General features: G+C 44.4%; 1 long non-coding RNA gene across 1 annotated transcript in view; it reads right to left on the bottom strand.

Moving 5' to 3' along the window:
- The window catches only part of LOC139826418 (uncharacterized), an 82,748-nt gene that overhangs the window by 4,719 nt on the left and 53,757 nt on the right, over positions 1–24,272 (bottom strand). The window contains exon 2 of the long non-coding RNA XR_011736460.1: positions 16,365–16,454. This is a non-coding gene — a long non-coding RNA (uncharacterized lncRNA). The remainder of the gene's footprint in view (positions 1–16,364; positions 16,455–24,272) is intronic.

The raw sequence follows: 24,272 nt of genomic DNA on the forward strand, positions 1-24,272 counted from the left end.
TGCAGTTTTGGCGTCTAAGCAGGAGTCATGAGGCCAACCCCTGCAACCCAGTCTCAGACATACCGGCAAAGCAGGTCTTCAGAAAAGACAAAATATTTCTCTTGCCACGAACAGAGCATCCAGTAATATTCAAAGGGTGTATATAGTCTTTTCTGGAAATAAAAAAATGCATGTATAAAGTTGTACAAGGTAAATCAAACTAGTTGCGATAGCTTGGGTTTGGATTAGATGCCTGGTCATCTGGTCTGAGGTTTGGGTTTGGTTTGGGGGTTTTTGGTACCAAAACCAACTTAGTTCTGATCTTAAAACCAGACAAATGTATTAAATTCCACAAGCTCTGAATTAAGTGAATTCAAGGAAACTAGCTACAATTGTCATTTGATTTCCTCTTTTCCACTAAACAATATAACATAAACTACAGCTGTTTTGTCTTCAACTTTTACAAAAATTCTGAGAATAGTTTTCCAATAGCGATTATAAGCTCACTGAAAAACAGCAGGGACCGAATCTCACCTGTAGGGTCCAAAAGCCTCTTTAAGAACACTCACAATCTTTTCCTTTGTGCATCAACCACCAAAAGTTTGCCAAATTTATACCAAATAAGATGGCAATATGCTCGGTGTTGGGACTTTTTAACTTCTTTGGTTAATGTAACAAGTGCTGAGAATAGGTTCATACCTCTGAAGGCTGCTCTGAAGTCCCTTTAATTCCCTACAAATATAGTGTCTGCACTATACACTGTGTCAGTGGTGTCAGCTGCCAACAGTGGTGCAGGACAAGGATGCAGAGCTGGAAGAAGTGGGCTGGGAGAGACCCTCATACAAAATCTCTTGTCTGTAGGGCTGAGGGTAAGAGGTTTTGTTTCCATCTTCAGACCATAACTGAGCAAAGAAATGTGGTAGTGTTTTGTTAGAGGGGTATTTTTTAGATTCTGCTACAAGAAAATAGGATCGATTTTTTTTTATTTTTTTTTTTAACTAGTGAAGTTTCATTAATTTCCAGTAGTTGGGTTAGAAATTAAAGGAAATTTATGCAAATGAAGGCTCATGTGCTTTGTGTTCCAGCGGTATCTGGAAATTTGAGGTTCAAGCATTGCAACCTAAAGGGAGATAATCAAAAGTCCCCATTCTGGAAAAGAAAGATAAATCCCTGCATCTAATCATTTTTACTCATCAGTCTTGTCTGTGCCTGAGATGGCATTTTGAGTATGACACAAATACATTCTGAACTTATTATAAGGCTCTCTGCTATAATAGGCTTTGATATAAATCTGTTCTATCATGCTTTCCTGTGCCATTAAAACTCATGACATCCTTGTTATAACAACATTGTTTACACTATTCCAAAGTAAAGTGCAGATTTTGCTGTAAAGAGATGTTTGCTATTATTTTCCTGTTCTGCCAGATTGAAGACCTAATGTGATTCTGGTCTCTAGATATCTGACTAAGAACAAAAAAAAAAAAAAAAAAAAAGACAGGTTTTCATTTTCTTTTTTAATGATTGAACACTATTTAATTTTTCAAGTCAGATTCTTTCACACAGTTTCAAAAACCATTGAGAGTGAATGGCAGAAACATCCTTATCCACATCAAAATCTGTAAAGCTTGGTAATTTGTATCTGGATTGTGCCTCCTTTACCTGTGTCCCACATGTAAGTAACCTCATCTGCAGCACACGCCTCCGTCCCCAGGATCACGAGCCCCTGTCTGGGCGCCACCTCCGTTCCCTTTGCGTTCCCTTTGAAAATCAAGCTCTTTGCAATGTCTCCCACCTACATGCTGCTCATTCAGCTACAAATCCTGAAGTCTTATCAGCCCTCTTTTATACCTTCTTTTATACTTAGCCCAAATAAGATCAAGATGCAGAAATCCAAATAAGATCCAGAAGAAAAAAGAGACAATGGATATGTCTTTGCATATTTTGAAAGCCTTTCCCTGGAAATTTTGTGGGACTGACAAATCTTTTTTAAAATGCAACCTTTTAAGAATTCCAGGGTTTATTATGAGAGGGAGAGAAAACAGGTGCCCCAAAACCCATGGTGCCTGAGAAGAGGAACAAGAGTTTTAAAAGGCTGGGAGAAATCTGCTTCCTTTAGTCCTGCCTTTTTTCTTGGGGAGAAAGCAGGGAAATATTTCTGCTGCTTCTCCATTTCCCCTCCCCATTCTGTAAGTGGCCACTGGAAAAAGGTGAGGATCAGGGAATGGAATACCACAGGAAAACAAAGTCTGTTTCTTTAAGATAGACATCTTCTTGCAAAATCCTTTCTGAGTGCCACAGAGCTCAGTGTTGGCCAGCTGCAGCACAGACATACGAAGCACATCAGGGAGGAAGCACAGTCACTGTGCAGCATTTCCCAGCCCTCTATGAGCCTGAGAAGATCCTTCTGAAGCAAACCACTGGCCGCCTGATGGGATGTTGCCATGGCGGTTTTCCTTTGCAACTAGATGTAAACGCATTTCATGTTTTGAATGCTTTCACATTTCACTTTGATTGTCTCCTCCATTTTAGGGAGAGAGGATTATCCATGCAGGGTTTGATTTAGCTTTTTTTTTTTCTTTTCCAATGGTTGCATGAACAGGTTTTTCAGATACAGACGTTACAGATGAGGCATGGCTACCCTTTGGAAGGGCATCTGCCCTCTGTAACCCAGCTCACCTCAGCCAGGGGGCTGGAGGTGCCTGAGGCCTCACTCTGTGGTGTGGGAGCGCACCCTTGTTTTCGTTTCTCAGGGTACCAAGCCAGCTCCTCAGAGAGACAGAGCAGCCCTGCTTATCTCCTGTTTCATCTTTCTCATCTGGTTGTGACATTCAGTCAAAGGGGCCAATGTGATGGTGCAGGGCCAAGCAAGCTCCATAAACTCCCTATTATGTGATGGGTCTGAAGAAGGGTAGAAAAAGTCTCTTTTAGACAAAGCATGGAGAGGACTGCGCACAAATGGAAAGGCAGTGCTGGTAAGGGCACGCAAAAGGTGGGACTACTCATGCACGTTGGTCCCACCAACTCGTCGGCATGCTGGGACCTGTAGGCAGCATCAACCTCAGTCAGAGCTACGTGGCTGTGCTGTACAAAAAATAAAACACAAAAGTGGATAGATAGCACCTTCTACTTGACCTGATCACTTTGCTCAGGACATGGTGCTCTTTAGAGCTGCCGTGGCTAAGCTTGGCATCTCCTAGCTGCTTTCCTAGCATGACTAGCTGCTCCAAATCCAGTTTCAGAGGCTGATCAGGTCAAACATGTAACAGTGCTGTGAATCCCCTTGATTTGTGGGGGGAATTAACAGAGGGTAAAACTGGAAAGTCCTGTTGAGTTCCTTCAGTTTTTCAGCTGCAGAAGAGAGGTTCCTGGGCAAACGTGTGTCTCCAGCTGGATGAAGCCCGGCAGGTACTGTGGCTGGCCAGCCCACTCAAGGTTTTCTCCATCATAATCGAAGTGCCTCATGAAAGCACAAGGTAGGTGGTGAGCACTACAGAAGAACTGGCACCACTAAGCTAGTTTAAAATATGCTGCAAATATTTCATGAAGTGTCCAAAGTGAGATTTATGGTCACCATCCTTTCCAAAGTATATATACCAATTCATCCAATGTCACACACTAGAAGCTAGCATTTTTTTCAGAGGAAATTCGTCTGCTTTTACTCAAAATCTGTGGACTGCTTAAGATCACAGAGTATCTCATAAACAATTCGTTCCAATGTGAGTCCTGTATGCTGGAAATGATGTATTAAACCTAATTCATGGTATTTTGTGATGCAGAAAACAGAAGAGTTTGGTGAGGTTCTTCTTGCTGATTTTTCACGTGTTAACAGAGCTGAGTCTGCAAAGACACGTATGCATATAGGCTAAGTATGTATATATATACATATGAGGCCCTAAGTTGGTTTTGAAATATTTAGGAAAGACCCAAAAGCATGATGGTTCACTTTCAAATCTGCATAATTTTCTTTTTTATTTAGAGGTCATGTTCTAGTTCAATCCCAATGATAATCAATCAACATAAGCCCCAGATAAGGCCTGCCTGACAGCTGGATATTAGAAGAAAGCTCTTCTCCATGCATGTTTTAAAAACTTCACCATTAATCTTGCCGAGAAATCTCAGTTAAATGATTGCAGAATATTACATCAAAGTTATCCGGTGATCAGCAATGTGACTTATTTTCTGACAAGTACAACTTTGTCATTTTTATCTGATGGTCATCATATTTTCTCACAAAAATAGCTCTCCTTTTTTCTTCACTCCCTTTTTTCCCCAAGCTTGACTACAGCTCATATTTGTATTCTTGGCATTCTAATCCTGTTTGATGAGTTTTAGGAAAGTCCAATTGTCGTTTTGTCCCCAGAAGCAAAGCAAACACTGCCCTAAACTGATAAGAACACAATTTAGCTGCCCTATAAACAGTCATTTTAACTCCATGATACGTGGCTGCCACTTCAGCATTCAAGCAGTGGAAATGACATCATTATCAGGCAACTCTAGATGATGAAAAATGGCCTACATTAGGGTATACTCTGAACCTAAGAAATCTTCAACTATCAATCATCACCATTATAATGTATTTGCCTCTATCTGCAAATTTAGACCTAGGATTAGGCTGAACTTGCAAGGGAAAGAAATACACTTTCCACAAGTTGTTTGTATAATTAAGCAGATACATCACCTCAGGGATTCTGCATTTCTGAGGAGGATCTTTGAGCAGGGGCCTACAAAAGATTGAAGGCTAAGAGATCTCAGCCATAGAAGAAATTTAATGTTCCCCAAGGAATATGGTCCTCGAGATGCTCTGTGGCTGTTAAAATAGAAATTTGGAGTGATTTTTTTTTCAGAATGAAATGTTCTATTTTACACTCAAATTTCCCTGCTGGTTTCCTCTCTACCATAAGCAACAGGTTGCAGAGGTGTTGTACAGCAGAAGCATGTTCTCTGCAGTTAGCTCTCATTCCAAAGGTAGCACCAAAGCCTCGCGGAGTGCAAGACCTCCCAAAACCAGAGCTGTAAAGCAGAACGCTATCAAAGGCAGGAGCTGAGGAGGAGCTTGTATGAATTGTGCTGAGAGCACACAACAAGACTTAGCCTCTCAAAGAGCTGTCATGCACCTGGGAGGACTGTAGAGCAAGGAAGGGGTTTTCAAACTGCACCCAAGAGCTGGTTGGCTCAGGAAATAGTGCATTAGTTCTGGGGAGAGAAGGATGATTTCTGAGTAGTGAGAGCTAGATGATGACAGAAAGCAATATCCTGAGATTCACCAACCACTATTGTGCTACCTATGCTGTGAGCTTGTTGCTTCCCAACTGTGCCTATATGGGACAGAGGAGGAGAAGCATTGAGGAGAAAAGAGAATGTAGTCCTCAGAGCACCTGCTTGTCCAAGACAGGGAACCCTGGAAAGACAGTCTGGTCTTGGGAGTTTTAAATCAGTGTCCCCGTGTTGGTATGGTAGAAATGGGACTTTGGAAATCTCTCAGTAACTCAAGCATCCATATATATTGCAGAAATATTTTAACTATTGAGTGGTTTAGGGCAAGGCAAAGCAAAGAATCCTGGTATCTGCGAGAGCAGGAATGTGCTGCTGTTTCCTTCACCCTGTCCCTCTCTGTGGTGCTTGATTTTACATACATCTGCAGTGTCAGCTCTCCTTGTTCTATGAGACCAGGATTAAGTCTCCAATGTTTACCTTTCTGTGACATTTCGCCTCCTGCACAGACCAGGGGTGTTTGAACACTCTTGTCCTGCAAGTGATAGGAGGTTGTGTTAACGCTTTTCTCCTTCTGGCCATCTTTTATATCATAAGAAACAAATGAAAACTTGCGTCTCTGCAGTGTCTAGGCATTGTACCTTAGCTAAAAAGAAGTTGCTCTAGGGTCAGCTGTGAAGGGGTACAACAAAAACTGGGTGATGAAATCCCGTGTCTCCTAGAAGGCCATGATTAAAGCAGCTCTGGACACCATTTTTCAAGGTGCAAGGGATCTTGAATCTCTTTCAAAATGAAAGGGGAGAACGAGACATTTTCCACTTTACAAATATTAAATGAAATATTTTGTCAACATTTTCTGCCATTACTGTCAGTCTTAGCAACTTGTTTAGGTGCCAACATAAAAGGTTTTCACTAATTAAAAGGGTCTATGACCCTTCTATGAAGGGTGCCAATAACATCTTATTAAAAAAATAGTTATGTAGATTTCAAAACAAAATTGTTTCAGTTATTTCCTTAGAGAAACTACTTACAAATTTCAGAATGTTTCTTCCTCCTACCTTCCTAATAGCTTGAATGGGACTACTGTATAATCATGAAGCCCAGACAAAGCACAATTTCTGTGCCCTACCCCGCTTCCAGATTCTTAGCACATCTTCCTAGGTTTTATGCTTTTAAAGTTTCTCTACCCAAAGCAGGAAATTACAGTAGAATTGCAGTTGTCATTTGGGTTTTGCTTTGTTTTGTCTCTTTAAGAACATTTCAAGAATGTCTTTTATCCCCATGTTTATTAAGAAAAGCTTAAGAATGTGACTCATAGTGGTTCAGAAGCTGGCAATTAAATGAAAGGAAACAGAGATTTACAGCTCCGTTATTCCAAAGCCACTGCTGTGCATGGTGAGATGGGACAGGAGGAGGTTGACACATGGTTTTGGCATGCAGGAGCTCTAGCTGGGGCTTCACTTCACAGCCCAGGGCAGGAGCCAAGCATGACCCGAGATTCTTGCCCACGGTTTGGGCTCCCAAAGCTGAGAGTAGCCCCAAACACAGGGGCCACAGCTTGGCCAAGCACTTCCAGAATAAACCCTTACATTCCTTTCTCCATATTCCATTTTTCCTCTGCACTAAACATGAGCAAAACTTATGTCATGTGCTCAGAAAAGTAAGGATTTGCTCCTGCAGTCTTTACATGCTGAGCTTTAATACGGAGTTTCGCCTATTACTGCCACACTTAATGGTTCTGTAACCTCACCATTGCAGAGTGAAGATACCTCACAGAGGGAGCCTGAGAAGTGGACGGGGGCTCAGTCATATGCCTAATGAGCGATAATCCAGGTCTGCGGGCTACTGTTTGGTTCTACGCTTTGGCTGTAGAGGGGACTTCTAGGAAAGAGTCCAGGCAAGTGCTTGCTTCTCTGCCTAAATCTCCGAGCTCCTAGTTGTGACACTGCTAGGGAGAAGCATCAATAGGGCTGGCTCATTGCAAGCCCAGGGAAGCCTTTTCCAGTGGTTTGGATCAGGTTCAGCACCATGGCAGAAGTACAACCTCTCTGGGTAGGGAGGTGTAAAATCGTCTAATCGCTAGGGCTTTCAGCAAATATTAATAAGTGAGAGAAACCTGGACTGTCATGTATACTAGCATGAAGGAGCAAAGAAATATAGAGCAGTGAATGCAAACAGGAAGAACTGTCTGTTTAGCAAAAATACTGAGACAGTAGCAAATGGTCAGAAAAGAATTCACAGGGGCTGGTAGAGAGGTGACGGAAACCTCCTCAGCTCCATGCACTGAAATGATTGTTGCAACTGCTTTCTTGATCCATTATGGGCTTTGAGATTCCCATTGGAAACGTAATGCTAGGAAAACTTTTAAAGGGTGAAGATCTTAGAAAACATTGCTTCCCAGAGGGAAGGACTCCTTCTGACTGCGCCTTTGGTCTGACATGGTGTTTCTCCCAGAGAAAGGTGACCATGTCCCTGCCCAACTGGAGGTGGCTTTAGGTGGTGGGGTGCACCCAGAACAACCACTCCCAGGCTGCAGCTCACTGCATATTCCTCCATCTGATATGGAACAGAATTTGAAAATTTGCCAAGGCTTATCTTGCTGATTCACCATCTCCACTTAATAGCATCATGATGGAGGAGCTATTGGCCATGAAGAAGTGCCTTTGATAACATCTCCTAACCCCCACAGTGGGGATCGCTACTCCAGGCTATTCACCTCGCTCCACCTCACCTGTAGAGCCCAGGCAGCTCACATGTCCCACACTGCTGGGAACAAGGACAAATGCATGTGCTAGAGCTATCTGGCTATCAGCAAGGGCAGAGGCTCCCCTGTCAATCAGTGCAGCTCATGTGATGTCTCTCCTTTCTCTCCCCTTGCCATCTTTCCTCCATGCTGCTGAAGTTCCTAGGCAGGTATCAAAAGAAAGGGCCAAGAGGTGCGAAATACTTTGCAGGTAAAATAAATGCTCCACTTTTAAGGGTGCTGCAAGACTAAATCCACACAGATCCACGGAGGTTTTGAGCCCAAACACTTAAAAGCCTGATACTCCCCTGCCCTCTAAGAACTCACATCAGCAAGGTGTTGGCAGTCAAACTCTCCTGCATCTCATTCATCAGAAGGAAAAGGTTTTCGACTTAGTTCTTGAAGCTATAATCTATCTGTCATTAACAAGAATGAGGGTTGGAATACATTTAGGTATGCATAGAGTTAAACAGGCTTTGGACTTTAATAGGTTTCAGCAAGGAGGCATTATTGAAGAAGAGTGGATATTAATGCATACTGGCATATAAGCACTCATGAAGCTGATGGAAACAGGGAATTCTGTGAGCAGAAATATGAAAACCATTGACCGGACCACTGACCACAATGGGGTTATGACAATATCCGCTAAGTAAAGAAGACCCACAACTCTGTGTTAAAAAGACCACAATTTCCTTCTCCGATTTATTCTCAGACCTCCTATTCCTCATAGCAACAATAATTCCTGTCCACAAGAACAACACCAGCTAATAGGTTTTGTGGCTGGTCTGTTCTGAAAGATAATAAGAAGGACAATAACCTGAGTTTGCCACATGCTATCAATATTCAAAGAGAGCAAAGATCCCTTAACTGTTAAAGCTATGTCAAATACAAGTGAGGGAAATAAAAACACAGGGTAGATTTCTTCAGTAACAGGCAGAGAGCAGAGATTCAAAGCTTAAAACTCTTTGCACAATCTCTAAATGAGTCACAGAAATCCAAAATAACCAAGAAATCATGTGAAAGCTTTTTTAAGTTAAAAAAAAAAAAAAATCATCTGTAGGAAACAATCTCAGGGAAATTATTCCAGGAAAGAATTTGTACACTATACATACAGAATTGTATGTCACATGGTCTAATTATAGGAATGAAAGCAACATAGGAATTAGATGGTCTTTTCAAGCCTGTAAGGAGTGTGAACAAAGAATATAATTACACATCGAGCCTGTTGATTAACCAATTACTAGTTAAAGCAGATTTAGACTTTAAATTAATTTGGTTCTGAATTCTGGGGATTTTTGGGCTAAGATAAACAGTGTTTGAAGATTAATTATCCTTGTCTAAGATGAAGGAACTCATTTCAATTTTGTTAGCGTGTCAGAAGACTCTGGCTGCTGCATGGGAGAGGGCAGACTGCAAATCTCAGCAGTATTGAACCAACTGATTAAAGTGAATTCTGAGACTCCTAATCACTCTAATCCTCACAGAGAGTGGCGATATTACACACTATGTCGTGCCAGCCCAAATTAATATTTAAATGAAAAGCAGACCAGCATTTACCTAGAGAAGAAAGTGCACTGTCTCTGAAGGACCAAAGTCTGGCCAACAAGTTATGAACACAATACTGAGGAAAAAGTGGAGCACAGCTCTCCATGCACCTTTGTCCAAAGAATAATAACAGGGAAACCAAAGGTGCTATTGTGGCACCTGCCATTTTTTCTGTACTGTGGCAGCAGCACACCATAGCATCCTGATTGAACTGTGTGGGAGTGGTAACATGACATTTTACTTCTCTGTCAGTAGTCCAGCTATAGCCCCAGGCAAGCATTTCAACAGCTGTCCTGGAGTGCAGATAGGTTTCCTGGTCAGCATGCATAGCAAAGTACTCAGCTTCCAAAAGTCCCCTGGCATACAGGGCATCAGAGCCGCCCCGTTCCCCACCTGGGCTTCTCCACTAAAGGTTCCCAGTTTGCCTCCATCAGGGGTCAGCCTTTAGCTTCATGCTGGGACTATGTTGGAAAAGATGGATTTCCATAGCAAGAGGGAGCACAAACCCTAACCTAAATGCCAGCTTTGTATGTAGGTTGGTAAATGCGATCAGTAAAGGACACCTTTTGGGAAGCCCCTGCTGAGCACAGTTGTACCACTGCCCACTGAGCACTCACTCCTCACCAAAGTAAAGCATTAGTTTCACAAAACTTTGGTGCAATCCAGTAAGATTATTCCTTATGGCCACACTCCTTAGGCAGCATATTTCCCATTCAATCAGTGTAAGGCATTGCAGTTTACAAAAACAAGCAGAAGGGACAATTATACTTTTGAAACACAAGACCTCACATGAGGTCTGGACTTCCTTGTGCTATGTGCTGTAACAGCACGGAGGGAGACAGCCTGTACCTCAGACAACACAGCAAAATAGATGCAAGATGGCAGAAAATGATGAAACAGATCAAATACTGCAGATTCCCTGCAGAACAAAGCAGTTCTGATGGAGTTTCCAAAGTCCAGAGAAGCAAAGCAGAACTTGCAAAAGGTAGGACTGCAGGGATGAGGGAAAAAAAGCATCAGCCACTGCCACTGAATAACATCCCCTCATGTCTTTCTGCTTCCAGCTCAGGTTGAGCCTGACTTGCACATTTCCTTCTGCAGGCCAGCAAGTGGCTATTGACCACCCAGAGCTGAGCTAAATAGGGAGCTGCAAGCCTCAGCCAGATGAAGGTTAAACATCTGCCCTGGAGTGGAATGCACTGCCCCTCTTGTCCCATTTTCTGCATGAGTTGGGTTGTGGGAGTACTGACAACTACTTCTACTCATAAAACGTTCAGTGTGGAGGGTCCAGGACTTTACCATGAATAAACAGTGAGATATAAGTATGTCCAGTCTCTTCCCACCAAAACCTTTTCCTTGAAACATCTGATGCTTCCATGGCCAGTGCAACCAAATCCAGCAAGCATGGCATTCTGCAGCATAAACTCCCGCTGGGTGTAGGTAAACTTGGAGCCCTGGATTTATTCCCTTTAAGGTTGATTCTGCCTTTCAGTCGCTAGAAGATTAATGATGTTTTAGGCTTGTGACTGTGTGTGTGAGAGAGAGATAAGATAAAGGCACAAGAAATATCTGGTGTGCAAACTTGTGGAGTCTGATGTCATTTTCAAATGATGGGTGACTTAAATGTACCCTTGCCTAAAATTATTGATTTTTATAATATTACCATTTTTATTTCTTCAATTTCAGTCTGACTAGGAGCTCAGACTTGGAGTAATCCTCATTTTACTAGGTGCTGGATATACACATGGCTACAACATTCCTGACTTATTGCACTGATGACCCTAATTCCCAGCTGGGGGGCAATGCACTTGCTTACCCCCCACTTCCAGACCCCAGAAGTAGCTGCATTTTGGTCATGCAGATGTGGCAAACATAAGAGATATATTATAGGCTTCAGGTGAAACCTAAACTGAGCTGCAGAATGGCAGAGATCTGTGTCTTTGTGTATGAGAACATCTTCAAATATAGGATTCTGGGCAACTGCTTTTGTATGCACCCCTCCAGTCTGAAGTTTGATTGTTTCTTAGCACAGAGGGTGTTGGGATAGCACATATATCTTACATGCAGGCATCGCTTATGTCCAGGAAATTCATCCTTTTTAAATAAAACCTGTCTCTGTGAACCCAAAACCTTAGATCTTCAAGAGTGAGCTAAGCAAGCATTCTTTCCCAAATAATTTTCAGAAGTAGAGGAGCCAGGTTTTTTTCCTTCCTCCTTCTCCTTTCTGAGTCACACTCTGACATTCCTGCTAGTGCCTGCTGGCTCCCATGCTGCTCAGGCAAAGACAGTGGAAATTAATCTCCTGTTTCCAGAAGTCCCTCTGCAAGCTGCAGGACCCAGCAGCCCTGGTGTCCCATGGGCAGACATACTGCAGCAAAGCCTCAGCTGCCTCTTTTCCCTCTGATTTTAACTCCCTTTCAAAATCTTTTCCACTGCTTTCAGTCCCTGCTGGTGCCCCATCTCCGTTGGGCTGGTGAAAACCCACCCTGTGGCTGGGTGTGGAGTAGGGCCATGCAACTAGTAGGTGTGCACAGATAGATTGCTTACAGCAAGGACAAGGAAAAAGGATAACCAGGGCAAGAGGAGCATCAGGTGGATCAGAAGTATGGCAGGAGTGCGGAGGCTGTGCCACACTCCCCCCATTTCCTGCTGAGCGTGGGGCTGGTGGGCTCAGCACAGCTGGAGCCACAGGAAGCCAGGTCTGCGCAGCTCCAGGAGGTCCTCCCTGAGCCGGGGTGAACAGGGCTTGCAGCTTGGGCGGGTTTGCGCAGGCAAGGTGGAGTTCCCTGTGCTGATGGCCTGCATTCCCATTCCAGACTGCACAACACAAAGTTATCACCAGATTTTACATACGCATGTATATATACACCCAGTTACATATGGATTTTTTTTAAAAGTATTTTCCACTGCCTTCACTTTCAGAGACAATGACATTGTTTTGGATGAAATGTAAATGAAACAGCAGCTTGGGGCAGATGCACTTAGCAAAAAGACATGCAACTAGAAATAGACTCTTACAATGGAAAATATTGTGCAGGCCTCTTAGTGGGATATGCCACCAGCTCTGTCTGAAGCCAGGAATTACTCGTTTCAGCCCTTTTATCTGAGTTTCACAGGACTGGTGGTACAACACCTGACAGGGAATGGTCAAGCAGTGGGTGCCCTGTAAGGCTGTCAGGTACCTGATCACTAGGTGATGGTTTTGGATGGGAAGGCCCAAGGGCTCGCAGCTGCAGCTGCCCAGCCCTCACAGCCAGAAACCTCAGCAGCCTGCAGCAGCAGTGGACAGCACAGCTTTCCCGCAGCTGAAGGCATCCAGAGCATTTATTTGATCACTGGCATGCAGCTGAGAGTCATCATGCCCTCAGAGGCCACAGTCTGTGCCAGGGGCTCAGAAACATACATTTCTCCTCCATGTTGTATACCAGGGCTGACACTTCTGCTTCACTCGCAGCTGGTTGCATTGCAGCATCTTGTGGCTTGGGTGTGTTCAACTCCTTCAAGTACCCACCAGAAACATGAAATGAAAACGTAGCTTGTCAGAGCATCGCTGCAAGACCAGGCACAGAATCTGCTTTGTGAAATTAAAGGGGTGCTCAAAGGCATCTTGAGCTGCTTCTCTCACCGAATCCTGCCTACCAAGGGCATGGGGTCTCAGGAGGCCGTGCTCTGCTCAGTCCTGGCACTGCTGCCTTCAGCACTGCCGTCTGTAGCTGCAGCTGTGATTTATTTTTTCTGCAGAGCTGGAGGCGGGTGAGTCACCCTGCAGAGGAGTGAGAGGCCAGGCCCGTCATTGGCAATGCCCAGGTATACCAAGGAGGTCTCTATTCCTTTCAGGCAGCTTCCCTGGCAGCCAGAAGCCATCATTTCAGTGTCATGCAACAGGGGAAAAGCAACCATTTCACTGGCAGCCCCTTTCTGGGCACCACAGGGTGCATAGAGTGTTCAGGTGTGAATCACTCTTGTCTCAGCAGCAGGAAAGTGGAAGCCACTAGAAGAGTGATAGTAACAGAGAGAGACATTGCAACATTCCACATTTCCAGACACTCTGCAGGCAACAGCACAGAGCTCCCAGACCCCTCTGAAGGGCTTTGCTCTCTGCAAGGGGAAAGTGGGTGGATCGGTGTGCTGAGTTACACTTAGGCACTGCACAAGAGCAAGACGGGCTCTCCACAGCTCCAAAGGAGGAAGGTTGTCCTGACCAAGCATGACCTCAAGGTCTCCATCACCGCCTTGCCTCACTCCACATTGCGGCAAGAGTGTGGAGAGGCAGGAAACAGCCTGCTCCTGCACGTCAACAGCCCTTCACCTTTCTGAGAGAATATCTATGCTGTCCTGTTACTGCTCAGCCGGCTTTCTCTTGAGATGATCCAGAAAGACAGGAGGTCAGTAAGGAGGAAATTCAGGCAGAAACTGGGGAGTGGCTCAAATTCCAAAGTCAGCACCACAGGCAGTGGGGACATCATCGGTTCCAACCACGTGGCACACCAAAATCAACTGTGAGCTTGGGCACACCTAACAAAAGACAGTAGAAATTTCATCTGCAGGATCATTGCAGTGGAGGCACCTTAGAAGTATTTCTCAAGGTGCCTTCAGAGTTATAGTAGCTGATGTTCTGAGTTCCCAGGGAGCAAAGACAGCAGTAATCACTTTCCTTTGTGTCTCAGTTGTGTAGAGTACAGGCATTACACAGCTGTCTCTTTAACCAATAAGATCAGATCTACCAAGACACTGAGGTACTAACTTCCTACTGAGTTCAGTGCCAAGCTGGATGTGGAAATAAGAAAAAGCTTAAATCCCAGATTCCTTTTAGGATCTGACTTTTAGCTTTGGATGTTGTTATTCCAATGTTATTCCATTTGCTTCAGCCTCATGTCTCTGGAGATATTATAAATAAAAACTTAGAGAAGAAAAAAAACTTGGATCTACTCAGCCAGTTGTGCGGTGGTCGCACACAGGCACACAGCTGCCCCAGAGGCAGTCAGTTGCAAGCCTGTAGGGTGAAATCCACCCCTGGATTACCTTAGCACATCAAGTGGTAGCCAGTGGTGATCAAATTAGCCAATGCTTTTTGAAGATACATCCATACATGCTTGACATTGAATGTCTGTATTAGTGAAAACCATAGGCTGTCTATTTAGAGTGCCAAGCAATATCCTTTGTAATTCCTTCTAAATTTGTTGCCTTTAATGTCATGGAGACCTGTTGTTCTCATACTGTGTGATAGGGTCAGAAGGGAGGAACTGACAAGTTCCTGCTGTGCCCTGCAGAATTAGGAATATCTCACTCAAATACTTTCTAACTCCGCTCCTTGCTTGGCTAGGAAGGCTTCTCTGGCCACAACTTTTGTAGTTTCTCATCCTATGGGACATTTCTAAGCACAATAGTTCTTCTTCATTAGCAGATCTCGCTGCATCTTCGAAACAGGATTAAGTGGCTCCTAGGCCTTATTACTCCTTAAGGTGGAAATGAGAGACTCAGTGCACGGGCAGCCTTTGAGATGCAGAAATGAGAAGTGTTAGAGGTACAGTAAAAGTTCAGGTAGAAGAACAGGATGGCAGAACTGAACCCCGAGCTCTCCTCCAAGCAGTGCTGCCACGAGAGCAAGGCCACACGGCACGTGTCTGCAGCACTGGCACACAGTGACCCCGGGTAGCTCAAAGAAAGTTTTAGCATCAGAGATGCCAAGGAGGCCACTGCACCTGGGCTGGCTTACCCAAGGCTAGGCAGTTCACCACACTAGCCCTGTACTGTTCTGGGAACATATTCTTTTCCTTCATCTGCTAGCCCAACAGAGACTACCCTCCACCAAATATTAGATTGCAACAGGAGGGAAGCTTCCCACACCATACCATACCAAACCAAGGTCATTGAAAGTGCCACTTGTAAACCCAAGGCATTTCTGCACCAGGCAAGAGACTTCACTCAGTACTGTGTAACATAGCTGTTGAGATTAATTAGGTGCACAAAGCAACAGGCTCACAGCAGATTATCGGGCTACAGGCACTACACTGGCTGCACCTGAGAACACCTCTGGGAGAGAAGACAGCTTGCCAGGTCTTTTGGCTGAAGTGGTAGCAGTAGCTGCAAAGATACGGGATGTGGGTAAACAGGATAGCAGTATCAATGGATACCCAGAGCTCCAGGGCATTCTAGACCTGTTCATACTGTAAAAACAGAGTTTTGTTACTCCCTGACTCACCCTGCGCTGATCAGATATACAACATGTTGCACTAAGTTTATAGCTGTAGATATATCACAAACCTGGTCCTGCGCTTCTCTTTCCTCAGCTCTTATCAAAATTAGTCCTATGTGGCTGACTTTAGCAGCTACATTGTTTTCTATGTGGTTTCAAGATAACTGACATGCAGCAATTTCACAGTGTGACCGGGTGCTGGCTGCCGTGGTCTTAAGTCATGCAGTGCCTTCTTTGCCAATGTAATCCTGGTTGCTGAGTTCAAGTCAGCTGGGACTGCATATGTATAAGTGTGCATAAAGGCAAATGGGAAAAGCCAAAATAGGTTACAAATGCTTCAGTCCTTATACAAAACTTTGTCTTCAGGGTAGTTTGATTGCTTACCTCTGGAAGTATGAGAGCTCCCATGTTAGAGTGAAGGTTAAACGACTTGGCCCAACAGTCACATGTGGCTGAGGCAAGGTCAGGATTAGAGAGATGGGTCCCTGTGTCACTGGCCCACCAGCAGGCTGATAGGCCATACTGATGCTATAATTATACATTCCCCTTTTGCCCCTAGAGCTTTTTGCTAGAGCAAGATAATTAAGCTCTCCTTCTGGCTATTCTCTTTTAATGAAATGGCACACGTAACACAGCTTGGTATTTATTAACAGTAATGAGTTTTTAAAACAATTTGAGGCAGCAACTCACCTTTCACTTGTGTGGTTGTTGTACATGTCCGGCATCATTCCCAATTTAATGATGTCATGCGTCTCGGATCACTCTGTTTTAGAAGGCAATCTGTAACATAAAATACAGCAGCGTCCATCTGCAGTCAGGTCATTCTGAATGAAAAGCAGGTCCAGGCTTGAACTAACAGGAGCAGATGCCAGCTTCCCCCTCTCTTCGAGGTACTGATGATGGTTTATTAATTTTTAGAACAAGGTCACAAGTTTATTTGCCTACCAAGTCTTAGTTAGCAACCTCACATCTCATAAGCAAGTAAACACAAGCCCTTGATGTCTGACATTCCCAGTGTTTCTTAACACGGCAGAGCAAAAATGTAAACCTCAAGTCTACAAGAGCCAGCTGAGGTTACATATCAATACCTCAGTTGTTGAGATGAGATGGCTTGATTAGCACGGATCAGCTCCCTGTCACAGACACCAGGGAAGCCAAGATCATGCTGGCATCTACCTGCCATGGTGGAGGGCTGCAGTGCGTGAACTCTCTTACCCGGCATTTTTTAAGGATTCTTGTTTTCAGTGCAAACACTCTTGAATTGACTCTGCTACTCAGGATTTATCCTGGTGAAGGTCTCCATCAGCTGACATGAGAGGCTGTAATACAATTGTTCTTTCCTGGGAGAACAGGTTGTGGCACAGAGACCCCTGCCCTGATTGTGATGGGACCTCTGAAAAGTTCCTGGTCCGTGGTCTCAACCTAGGAACTGGAGGCACAACCCCAATCAGGACTGGTTCTGGAGAACTGGATGTATTTTGAAAGCATGTGAGGTCTGACTCCAATAATTTGACATTTGTGAGGTGAAGACAGCTACGGTTCATATATTACCACATTATGGCTGTAGGGTGATGTGACTGCACAGGCAGCCAAGGTGAGATCCTGCCTGGTATGGGCTGCTGCCATCTGCTCCAATGCCAGAAACCACTGTGGCTTTCCCCCACCTGCAGAGCCAGACCCGCAGGTTTGTCCTGTCTCCAAGGGGCAGAGACAGCCAGTGTCAACAGCTCCTACCCTCACCCCCACAAGGGTGCATGAGGGTTGCAGGGCCACCGCTCCAAAGGCAGCCACGTACCTGGGAATCACCATGGTCTCCTTACTGCAGACCATGAGTGGGCCAAGGTGATGATGAGACCCTCCAGGACATCCCACCACTTGGCCAGGGGCTGGAGTCAGGGCAGGTACAGAACCCAGGCAGGGCTGCTCAGAAATGCCCTGCTTGGAAACAAACCCTGCAGCATCCCCCAGTACGCCAGTCCCGCTGGCTCAGGAGCACTGAGCAGCAGGCTAGTCCTGCTGCTCTGACAGCATGGTTATTAGTAAAAGACAAGAAAACTAAACAGGATGGTTTATAAACTGCATGGTCCCAAATCTGTCTCACCTTACTCAGGGGAGCAACTCCACCAAGGACTGAGGATTTGCACTGGCTGAAGCCCAAACTGGGCTTAGCACAAATACTGTTTAACTTTTCCATGAGACCTTAGTGAGTCTAATAAATCCCTGCACAACACCTTCGTTGAGCAGGATTTACCGTAATATGCTATATACGCTTTATGCCTCACCTGCATAAACAGCCATGTTAACGCTATAAATTACAGTGTTACATATTGCAGGCACCTCACCCAAGGTGAAATGCTTAATGGCTTTCAGTAAGCAGTCGAATTGCAAGAAAGTGCAGAACAAGGGAGAGGCTTCCCTAGTAACTGAGGCAGACTGCACAAATGCTGTAAGCTTTACAAAATGATTCTTTAAAAAAATAAAAAACAAACAAACAAACAAAAATCTAAACCCCAAAAGTTTTGTATATTGCAGAATTAGTGCTAGTCTTCAAGTCTTTCTAACGGAAATTGGCTCTGATTTTTTAGATATGCATTACATCATACTCTTCTTTTAGGGCATTATGTCATTCCTGCTGAGACGCATTATCTCGGCTTGGCCCAGCATTAGCGATTTTTGCAGGCCTACTGCAGTGTTTCCAAAGCACTGCTGGGAACCACAGATTGAAATCTGAAACGTTTATCTTTTACAAAGCTGAAAAAGAGGAAAGACGTTAACATCAGGCATCACTGACTTCCTTAACCCTCTCCTGACTCTGCTTCTTACTGGAGCTTGGTTTTGATGCCTTTGAACATACTGCATAAATGACGTAACCTTTAAAAACTCACATTAGAGGGGGAATAACACAGTGTTTCTTTCCACTCTCTGAGAAGTGCCCTTGCAGCTGCCTGCATAACACCTCCCCAGTCTTTACAAGATGTCAACATGAATCAGATTGTACCTACATACGCTGACAAGCTATGTTCCTGAGACATGGCTAGAACGTATATTAAGAATAAAAGGGGAAGGCAGTGAAAAGCTTTATGTGACTCACCTCCTATTAGAATTTTTATATAGTATCGAGCAACCCTTATATTCTGTTTTTCAGCATGTACAGAGATCATACACAGCCAGATGGATCTTCATATCCTGATCCTTCTGAGGACGAAAAAGCAGAATTCCAAGAGGCTTATGCTAGAAAGCAATTTTTATGCAGGGAACTGAGCCGATATTATGTCTTCTGACTTCAAGCATGAAATTAGAAGCCCACTTTTTCCTCGTTGTATCCGGAGTAGTATTTGTGGCTGTGTCATGGAGGGAACAGACAGGTGCATTCAGGATAAAGCAAAGATATTCCTGAACCCCACAGAATCCCAGCACCTCTCTCTCCACAAAAGCACAATTATAAAAAGGAGCTGTGAACACTAAGAGAAAATGGGAAACATTCAACCATGACTAAATTACAATTCCCTCTCTTGTTATAAACTAACACTGTTGATTGGAGGGCTTTAATTTGTCTGCTCCATTTTTTACTTAGATTGTGTGTTTCAGTGAGTTGTCACATTTTACTGCTCTAAGGCTCTCTCCTACAGCCATAGCATATTTTCTAGAAAGATTGCAGTGGCAACTGTTTCCGTCACAGAGGAATGATTAGCAGCATAGCCAGAACTCAAGAGGCATGGCATAATTTAATCCTGCCAGAGATCTCTTTCCCACTTGGACTGAAAGCTTTTCCTTTCCTTCATTTCCATTCGGATCGCAGAGCCTGAATAACAAAGCATCAGGAAGGAAAACAATTCCTCACATGTACTTGACACCTGCTCTCCCCATCTCCATATCTGCAAGGTGACTTTTCTGGCCCTGGCAGTCTCCTTTCACAGGCAGAAGTTTTATGGTTTGGGGGGCAAGTGCTTTTAATACTTAATGTTCCCAAAGGGCTGCACATGGCAAGTCCTCATCCTGCTACACTTTGCTGGTAATGTCTCATTAGAATGTAGAACTGCTACCCACAGGAGGGAAAACCCAGCTTGTTTTGTTAAAGGAATGGCCATGAGAGGTGAAAAAAATGGGTTTCCAGCTATTTTCACCAAAAATACACTCATGGGCTTTTTGGCAATCATTTCTTTCACAAAGAAAAGGTGACGATGTGCTGTGATTCCTTATCGAAGGAAAACATGCATGTCACAACAAGACAACGAGTTATCCACCACCTGAAGCTGCAGCAAGTCAGTCCACAGACAGGTGGGCCTGTTGCCTGCTGAGCCCTTGGAAAGGTCAGGGACTAATTTTGTATACAACATGGTGGGAGCTGCTAGATTCACTGAGGTGAAATGCTATTATAGGCTGGTACTTTATGGGTCCTGCATGCCTTGGGACATTAGGCCACAATTCACCGACAGAGGAGAATACATTGATCTGAGAGGTCCACAGTTCTGAAAGATGCTTTATTTAAGGTATCACAGCAAAATGCACTTAAAATTCAGAGGAAGTAAATAAAAATACTTTTGCTCTGCACTCCCAGGACTAGTAAAACTGCAATCACAGAAATATAAAGTGACAGGATCAAACTCTACTGCTAATCAGTGTAGCATAAATCTGCATTATACCTTGGCCTCTAGTGGAGCTACTTTAGTTCTACGCAGGTTTAAACAAAAGCATAGTTTGGTCAATGACATCAAGAAATGGTTTAATACCAGACTGAGATTGTTAGGGGGGACTCATACATGTTTCATGCATCCTCCCAGCTGTACAAAGAAGCCCTCCTCTAGCAGAAGGTGCTGGATGGTGGCTGGTGCCAGTTGGCATAGCCCCAGCAGGAAAACAGCACCTGTGTGCACTGGGGACACAGGGAGGGATGCCCTAACCCGCAGCTTCCCTGCAGATGAAGGTCCCCCAAATCCACTGCTCCTGTCCCCAGCGGTTCCCTCTGCCCACACGTGCCCCACAGCAAGGGGGTGCAGGTCTGGTCCCATACCCCATGGACACCTCGTGCCTTTCCCTCTCCAGCTGTCTGTGTCTGCGAGAGTGGCAGTCTGCAGCGTGCACACCTGAAGTACCTGTGATGCCAGCCTGGGGCTTTCCCCCTGCCAGCACCCTGCCAAACACCATGGGCAGTGGGGAGCAGCCAGGAGTCCTCTTCAGCACCCAACCTGAGGCAGTGCACAAACTCTGCAGTGATTTCACACCCATCAAGCTACAGAGAGCCCTGGACCCCCCCATGCACATCAGGAGCAGACCCTGCATAAATAACTGCCCTTAACTGCAAGAAAGACAGTGAGGCCAAAGGTGAGACATATCAGCTCCTACCAGGGCTAGTTAAGTTCCCTGCCTTAAATATTCATTTGCCTTCTGTCCTTTTCACTCTGACATACTCAGACATAATTTATAGAGGGATTCTTTTGATTTTAATCAACTTTAAACTCCATTTTTTCCCCAATGGTGTGAAATTAGCAGCCTATGTCTGATTTCCTGCTGCATGGCTCCAGTTTTACAGCTGCATAGCTCAACTGATTTTATACTTCCCTGAGTTATGAGGCTCACTAGTGAATTTATGTCAGGAGAAGACACCAGCCTGCTACAGCCCCAGTGAGAAAGCCTTAACTCACCTAGATGCAGCTCATAGCTTTAACTCTGGATTAGACAGGGAAGGAACTTTTTGCCAATGAGTGAATCTCTTAAACAGTTATTAAAAAAAAAAAAAAAAGAAGAAAAAAAGAGAGACAAACTTGACTAGTTTCCAAGGGAAAAAAAATGGTAGAAGTATATTAAAGCTCAAGATTTTTGTGGGTTTTGGCATTAGGGAATTTATTTTAGAAGTGCTGCATCCTTTTCATTTGACATTGAAGAACAAAACTTCCCTAGTCCTTATTTTGAAACATGATTCTCCACTTCAAAACTAATCCAGGCCTCCCCCTAAAATGCGAAAAAGGTTTTGGAGAGTACTGAGTAAAGTCAAAACAAAGCTGAAATATCTTTAACAGGTCAGCCAGCCTTTGGACATTTATTTGATTAAATTCTTCACGCTTTCTTATTTTTCACTTGATATTTTTCCCATAATTTTTGTCTTTAATTGTCCAAACAGTTACAAAGCCTATTTTTCACTCAGCTGTACCGAGCAGGTCATGGGCAAACAGGCATCCATTCAGCACATCCGCTCTGGGCTGAAAATGGTGGGACACAATGAAAGCCCAGGCCCTCACAATGGGCACAAGTGCTATAGGCAACCAGACCATGGGCACAGAAATATCCTTTTGGGGTACCCACAGCTTTGGACTTCCCGTGCACCTTCATGAACATGTTGTAACCCAGCCATGCCCTGAACCCTGAGGGACGCACAGGCTCATTCTTCTGCCATCCAATCTTATAGGTAATCAGGCAGAATTGTCTCTGACTGCTGAGCTGTTCTTATCTACTGAACATAGAAGAATTTAGGCAATTCTTTAAATTTTCTATTTTGACCCCTCATTGCAGTCTAGTTCCTATGTTCACTGTCGTATGGGTTCCTGTCTTTACCCATTAATTTATTTTCAAATCATGCTATTTATAAAAGAAATTCATCTTTTGTACAGTTAGTCCTGACTGTGTAGGGAATCTGTGTAAAGTCACTGGTCATCATCTATGGTCAACACCTGCCTTTTGTCTTATTCACATGAGAATCAATATGCATCTCTCTCAAAGCCCATTGCAGCCGTTTCATCGGTCAGCCTGTCTTGAAGAGCAGGCTCTCATCTGCTCTACTGAAGCATTACAGGTTTGGGTGAGGTCTCTTTTTTGGTGAGGTTTCCTGACTCCTAGTGAGGGTAATTTTAAATTGGCTGCATGTGAGCAAAATAACAATTTTGTAAGTTTACCTGTAATGGACTACATCTGTCTCTCATTTCATAGCCTTGCAACTTAAAGACTTTTAATTTTCAGACTATTGAGGAAAGTTCACTCCAACTGAGTGCTAATGCAGTTCAGTTGTCCAGACTGAGCTTCCAAGTCCTGGTACAAGGCTTTGAGTGATACTGCTCTCTGCTCAGCATGACGTATCTGGGCAAGGATGTTCTGGTATTTCTGTGGCTATCCTGGAGGTAGAAGTTGCTGCAATATTATATTTCAATGTAACACTTACCGTTTAGCAGTCATGTGTTCCCTGTTGCATCAGCTTGCTGATGGCACAAGGCAGGCAGCCAGAGCTACAGGAAAAGGTGGATTTGGGTGATACCTGGAGGGACAGCACTGAGGAGCTGGTGATGCAAAGCCTTCGGAGCCTTGCTCTTATTGGGAGATCATAAACACATAATTAAGAATAGCTTTCTGTGGCCAGTGGCAAAACATGGGGAATACTCTCCACGCTTCCCTATCTGAATTACAGGGAATTGCAAGGGGATGTTGAGTAGTACCACAGATAGGTACAAACAGAGACAGACTCACACCTGAGAGAGGGAAGGATTCCAGGCATCCTCATGATGTATAGAGATAGTTACCAAAGCACAGTGATATTTAGACTCTGTTGCTGCCAGTAAAGCTGCAAGTTCAATGGGCAGCCCACATTTTCATATGCTCAGTCCTCTCAGGGCTGCAAAAGGACAGGGAGGGGGAGCAAAGGAGTATGTCCCATGTCCCCAGCTGCACTCCACCCCAAAAAGGGCGCCAGACTTGAAGCAGGTGCTGAGGCTTGGGGGTGATATGTCAGGTTTTGAAGCACTGCCTGGGACCGCCTTGCCCCGGTGCCCAGGTCCCACACTGCTGCCGCAAGGGCTGCTGAAATGCCAGGAGGTCAGGCACTTGCTGCATTGCCCAAGCCTCCATGGCAGCAGAGACTGCTCCCTTGACCTCCCCAGGGAAACAGAGAGATTAATTTCAAAGATGGTGGAGGGGCCAAACTATCATGCTCTTGTCCTGGCTGAGTTGCCTTGTTGCAAAGGCTGAGAGATGCCCCACTGCTTTCTCCCCTTTCCATCTGACAACCTGTCCATCCTTGCTCTGGCATCTCCTGAAAAGGAAAGGCTCCAAGAGTATATCTGAACCACAGGGCCAGAGGAGAGCCACCTGAGTGCAGCAGTACTGGGACATGGCTTGTGCAAAAGAACAGGTCTGAGCCATGAAGCAAGTGACAACCAAGGCCTGGCTCTAAAAGCAAATGCAAGCAAGAACCACATGTAGCAGTTGCTGGAGATTTGCAGCTCCTCCTTAAGCAAAGGAGGATCAATAAAAGGTCTTTTCCCTCATTTTTCCCTCTGTGTGCTCAATGGCCATAGTGCATGTTCCCAGCAGAGCTGTGGGCTGGCTGTATGGGGCCAGAGTGAGCTCAGCTAACACAGTTTTAAAAATGAACTCAGTGAGGTGAAAAGATCATTTTTCTCTCCTGACATTTTCAACTGCTTAGTTGTTTAATTATCTGTTACCAGAATATCTCCCTTTAAGCACCTGCACAGGACTGGTTCTCAGTTGGAGCAGGCTGGCTTAGAATTATTTACATTAACATTTTACTTTTATATTTAAAAATCAATTTGAAAAGGATATATATATATATATATATATATATATATATATATATAGTTTTCAAGAAGAAGGACT

This window comes from Patagioenas fasciata, chromosome Z, assembly GCF_037038585.1.
Source record: "Patagioenas fasciata isolate bPatFas1 chromosome Z, bPatFas1.hap1, whole genome shotgun sequence".
In the NCBI taxonomy this organism is placed as follows: domain Eukaryota; kingdom Metazoa; phylum Chordata; class Aves; order Columbiformes; family Columbidae; genus Patagioenas; species Patagioenas fasciata.